This window comes from Marmota marmota, unplaced genomic scaffold, assembly GCF_001458135.2.
Source record: "Marmota marmota marmota unplaced genomic scaffold, marMar, whole genome shotgun sequence".
NCBI lineage: Eukaryota > Metazoa > Chordata > Mammalia > Rodentia > Sciuridae > Marmota > Marmota marmota.
In genome coordinates, this window is record NW_025999991.1 from 71,275 (window position 1) to 76,435 (window position 5,161).

Below are 5,161 nucleotides of genomic sequence, written 5' to 3' on the forward strand. Positions count from 1 at the left end.
TTGTTTTTTTTTTTTTTTTTATTTTCCAATGAAAATACCAAATTTGTAAAGAATCTGTTTCTACCATGATAGTTTTAAAATTTGTAGGGTAATTCTTTATAAATAGAAAGCAAAAAAAGATAGCTTTTCATATTTTCAGCTCTTTTTTTAAATGGTCATCTAGTCAACAAATATTTACTCATGCTTCCTTAGGACTTACCCTCAGAGGAGAGTACCTGTTCAGTAGTGAGTAAAGGTAATGTTAGGTTAGCATTTACTAATCATGTTGGCATTAACAATATAAAGAAACTTTACAGATCCCTGGAGGATTTGTTGTTATATACCAAAAAGCCTACTCCTTGGTATTCACAAATCATAAATAGACCTATTCGGAACCCTGAGGTAAGAAGTCCTATGCTAACAGTTGTGGGCTTATAGAGAGTGGTACAGTTTACCAAATTATTGAGGGAGCAGAATGTGTCTACACTGCCTTAAACAAGAAGAAAGGAAACATATGGGGAAGAAAACTTGCTTGTTTTCTTTCTTTTCATCTTTCCACTATACTGCAAAGACCATGAGAGGTCTGTGCTCTACAAGGAGGGTTGAAGTCCTCCCCTCATACATATTGTATAGCAACCAGAATGTCACTGTGCATACCAAAGCATCTAGCTTTCTAGCCAGGAAGCTGCTTCTGTCTTTCTATTGGTGCATCCTCTTCACATAGCAGACATGCGTGCATGGGACTCATCCACATCACATATTTCCTTCCAATTCTACTCAACATTAAAGAGTGTTTCCATCCAACTTGAGGGCAGGACCATTCTGCTATAGAAAATGTAGAAAAGTAAAGGTCTCAAACATTTTTGCTTACTTATTTTTGTGGCTGTGATTCACCATATTTCTTATCTTTATTTTATTTTACTACTACTAGTGGAAGAAGACACAGAATAAAGTTCACAATCAGGAAGAGAATCTATATCCACAGCCAGTGATCAGCCGTTGCACTCTCTGGAGAGACAAATGAATGGGAACCAAGAGAAAGGGGACCATACTGATAGGAAAATGAACAAAACTGGAAAAGAGAAGAAAAAACAGATAAAATGAAAGTCAAGAAGGGAATGCTGAAGGGTTTGGGAGACATGTTCAGGCTAAGTCTTTACCACCATATACCGGAGCATTTTTAAATATGCAGTCATGCACTTAACAACAGGGATACCTCTGAGAAAAGTATCTTGGGTGGTTTCTTCATTGTACACAATTTTGGAACTTACATGGTATAGTCTACTGCATGCTGGACTGTGTGGTACATGCTATTATGTATGTGGTCTGTGGTTTACCCAAATTTTAGGTGGCATATGACTGTATGTTACGGTGACATTTAGATAAAAAACACAAGAAACACACATTTGAAAACAGTATCTTTCAATACAATGAAAATTATTTTTATCATTTCCAGTATTAGCTACTGCACTTTTACTTTTTTTAGGATTTTGCTTTAGTTATTTCAGCAGGCTTGAAGATGATATCTTGCCAACCATGTAGATAATCCTGAGGAGGAAGAAGGGAGTCCTCTTTATCTTCACTCTGTACAACAGGAAGAGGCTCATTTTCTTTTTTTGTGTGTGGCAACAGTGGTTCATTATCTACACTTAAAAACCTACAGTTCAAGTTGTGGTAGCATTTAAAGGTCCACTAATAGCAAGTCTAATAAATATTATGTTACACATAGAGCTTCAATTAAGCTGTGATGATTAATTTAATACTAATTACTTTAGTTTGCAAATATTGATAAAACATTATCTCTGCCTATTTCTTGACAGTTGTTTTTGTGTCCCTAAATTATACTCTAGGATTACTTAGCATATCATTTTTACAATCATTGCTGTACAATAAAAGTGACAAGTTGTTCAGAAGTTTCACTGAAATTCCCCCATAAATGTTCATCTAAGGTGATTTATAATATTTAGGTATTTATTGTTAAATATAAATATTGCCTGTTTGTTCCATAAATTAAAGCCCTAAACATATCAAGATGATGATTTAAAATTCAAATCATATAGCACAGTCTCTTGACTTTTCAAAAAGTCATTACTCTATGTTATGAATCCCTTTCTTTTAACTTGTTTAATTGCAGAATGTAAAGAAGATATTTATTTTCATGGACTTATGATCCTCAGGTAGACCTCAATAACTCAGGGTGTTACATGCATGTCAGATCTGGAAACTTGAGGAATCAGGACTCAGCTGGAAGGTTACACAACACAGCAGATGTGTTCTATAAATGTGGTGAAGTCAAGTGCATGCAAGAAGCAAAATATAGATTCATATTAACATTAAATATGGCCTGTTCACAGTATTATCTTTAGTTTAAAATAAGATTCATTTCTCCAATGATTCAGAGCAGTGAGATCTTCATCATTTTTCATTAGACTTTTTCTTTTTTATATACTGCTCCTTCTAAGTCCATCTTCAGTCAAATCATCTTTCTTCATTATATTCCATGTCTAAAAATATTAATGGAAACAAATAGCTCCTACTGCCCTTTGTTTCAGCTCCTGTGTTAGCCAGAGGGCTTTCTTTCCATATATACAATCTAACACTTCAGACACTGGCACCTATGCAATGCACAAGACACAGGCTGCTGTACATGAATTAAAATTTAAGGAATTTGTGCTTGGGTCATCTTTAAAATAGAGAATAATAGGTGGAAGGAAATCTGAAAGAATGCAGCACAGTCACAATTCTATGACATATTGAAAACCAATGGCTTGTTTGTTTTCATTTATGAATCAAAATTTATCTGATAAATAAAAGGGTTCTGGACTTATTATGATGTAATGGGTAAAGAAATTTCTAGTCTTTTGGGATTACTTTAATTATACATCATCTTTGTCTGCAATTTGCAACTTCAATGGTCAATGTACATTTTGTGGCCAGAGGAGTAGACTTTGAGCAAAATGAATATTGTTTTAAAGGAAGCATTAACACTTCATGACCCTCTTTTTCTTAAATGGTTTGCAGAACATTATATGAAGTTTTCTTCAGATCTAAATCCATAGACATTACCTATAATCTGTAAGTAAAGCCAGCCTTGTAGCAGAAAAAAATTTACCTATTTATAACTTCAAAAACCTACATACTCTTGAAAATCAAATTATATATTCAGTGGCAGGGGCTGAACTTTATTTCATTTTATTTTTCCTTTCTTTTTTGTACTAGGCTAATATTTTTCCAGTATTTAAGAATGGCTGCAAAGAAAATCATAGATACCTAAACTTCTCTGGATACCTGGAATCATTGGTTTGATAAAGTCATATCACATTTATTTATTTATGAGAGTAGTTTTTATAAATTGTGCAAATCATTGTTTAACCCAGACATTATTAAAAATTATGTAGATCATATAAAAATAAGAAATAATTGATACTCAAATTTCATCACTTCTTAATTACTTTTACCATACCATAATCCCAGTTAATGAGATTATCTGTACCTGCTTCTATTTTGGAATTAATATATGTATATATATGGAATTAATATATACACTTAGTAATGAGATGGCATCAAAATTATAGATAAATTTGGGTAGGACCAAAATCTTCATAATATTTAATCCTCTAACCTGTCAGCAATGGATTCTGCCATGAGACTGGATCCCATTCTTGCAGAAGCAGCACAGTTTCTGGCAGGATGGAGGTGAGGACAGTGGAAGCCAGGAGAGGGGGTGCTGGAAAGTGAGGAATCATAGTTCCACAGGCACCTGGAGAGGGGATATCCAACAGAAAAGTGAATGAAGGGCCAGGTGTCACTGGGATGCTTTCGTGTGGGATTACAATGAATGCAGCAGTACTCACATGAATCTGAGAAGAGGCACTGGAGGAAAGCCCAGTAAGTTCTCTGATCCTTGTAGCAGCTGAGGGTTGCTGGAGCTGATGAGGACAGGAGGGCTGAATATCATGGAGTGGCAGTTCTGGGATGCATGAAAGGACTTGCATTCCATGAGGAAGGAAGTGAAGGAGTGCTGCTTTATTGTGTTCTTCTTGGTGTTGGGAGTGTTTTGGGGCAGTGCTGCTCTGGGCTGCTGCTGAGGTATATGTTTCAGCATCAACTCCTGTCATGGGAGGCTTATCCCATTCTGTAAGCTGCTTAGCAGCCGAGTTAATTCAATGTAGGAAATCAGAAATATTTCTATTTTGTCTGCCAACATTCATTCAGCACAGCTTACATCCACTCTTTGGATCACAGTCAAACATCATTCTTAACAAATGGAAGGTGGTCATTATGTGCTTCCTTGTCTTTCACTTCAAAGTCATAAAATGCTTTGCACTGGGGTAGGGGCTGAGGTAATGATTTAATAATCTGCACTAAGTTGGCTGGGAGAAACCATGGATACCATTGACTTACTCTGTGGAGCCAGCTTTTATCAATATGAGTTCAAAAAATGATGATGTCACATTTGCTGAATTTAAAGCTCCAGGTTCTTTTTCTTCACAGTTGTATAATGCTTTAGGACATTGTAACAAGTAGACCCCTCACTGAGTCCTTCAGGCTTGCACCTGAGTCTGCCATCCACACTCGGAGCTCTACAGATCTTTTGCACTACAATTAGACATAGTGGTGCCCTGAACCCTGAATACATCTGTGCAGTTGGTCACACTGCCCCCACTGGCTAGGTTTCCAAGGCCTCTGCTTGATGCCATCTAGAAGCCTGACCAGCAGGATGTTACCTGGAAGCTCATCACAGGAGCCAACAAGAGTTCTCCACTCGGGACAACTGAGGGACCCTACAATCCCAAAATACATGATTTGCAAAACGTGTGCTGGCAAGGCAAGACTTTTGCAGAAGCACCAGGACACTCCAAAAGATACAAGGAGGCAGATTCATTCATCTTTATGTACTTTAATGAGAAAAGGTCTTAGAAATGTTCATAGTTGTGTGCAGCTCTTAAAATGATTCATGTAACATCCATTTCAGATTTTGCTCTTGCACCTTGACTCCTCCTCCTTGTTCTTGGTCCCCACAGTGGTGGTCATGGCCAATGTAGATTCCACTCAGCCTTGCATGCTGCTACCTAATTCTCTGATGCAGGTGCAGCGGCCCCTGGAGACTCCTCTCTGCTTCCCCCCTTGCTGTACAGACACATTATGCAGGTGCCATTGCTTCCCACTTAAGCAGCCCTAA

At 37.1% G+C, this 5,161-nt stretch overlaps 1 pseudogene; it reads right to left on the bottom strand.

Moving 5' to 3' along the window:
• Positions 1-3,596: 3,596 nt before the first annotated feature.
• LOC107153961 lies at positions 3,597-4,868 on the bottom strand (annotated as a pseudogene).
• Between the last annotated feature and the right edge of the window lie 293 nt (positions 4,869-5,161).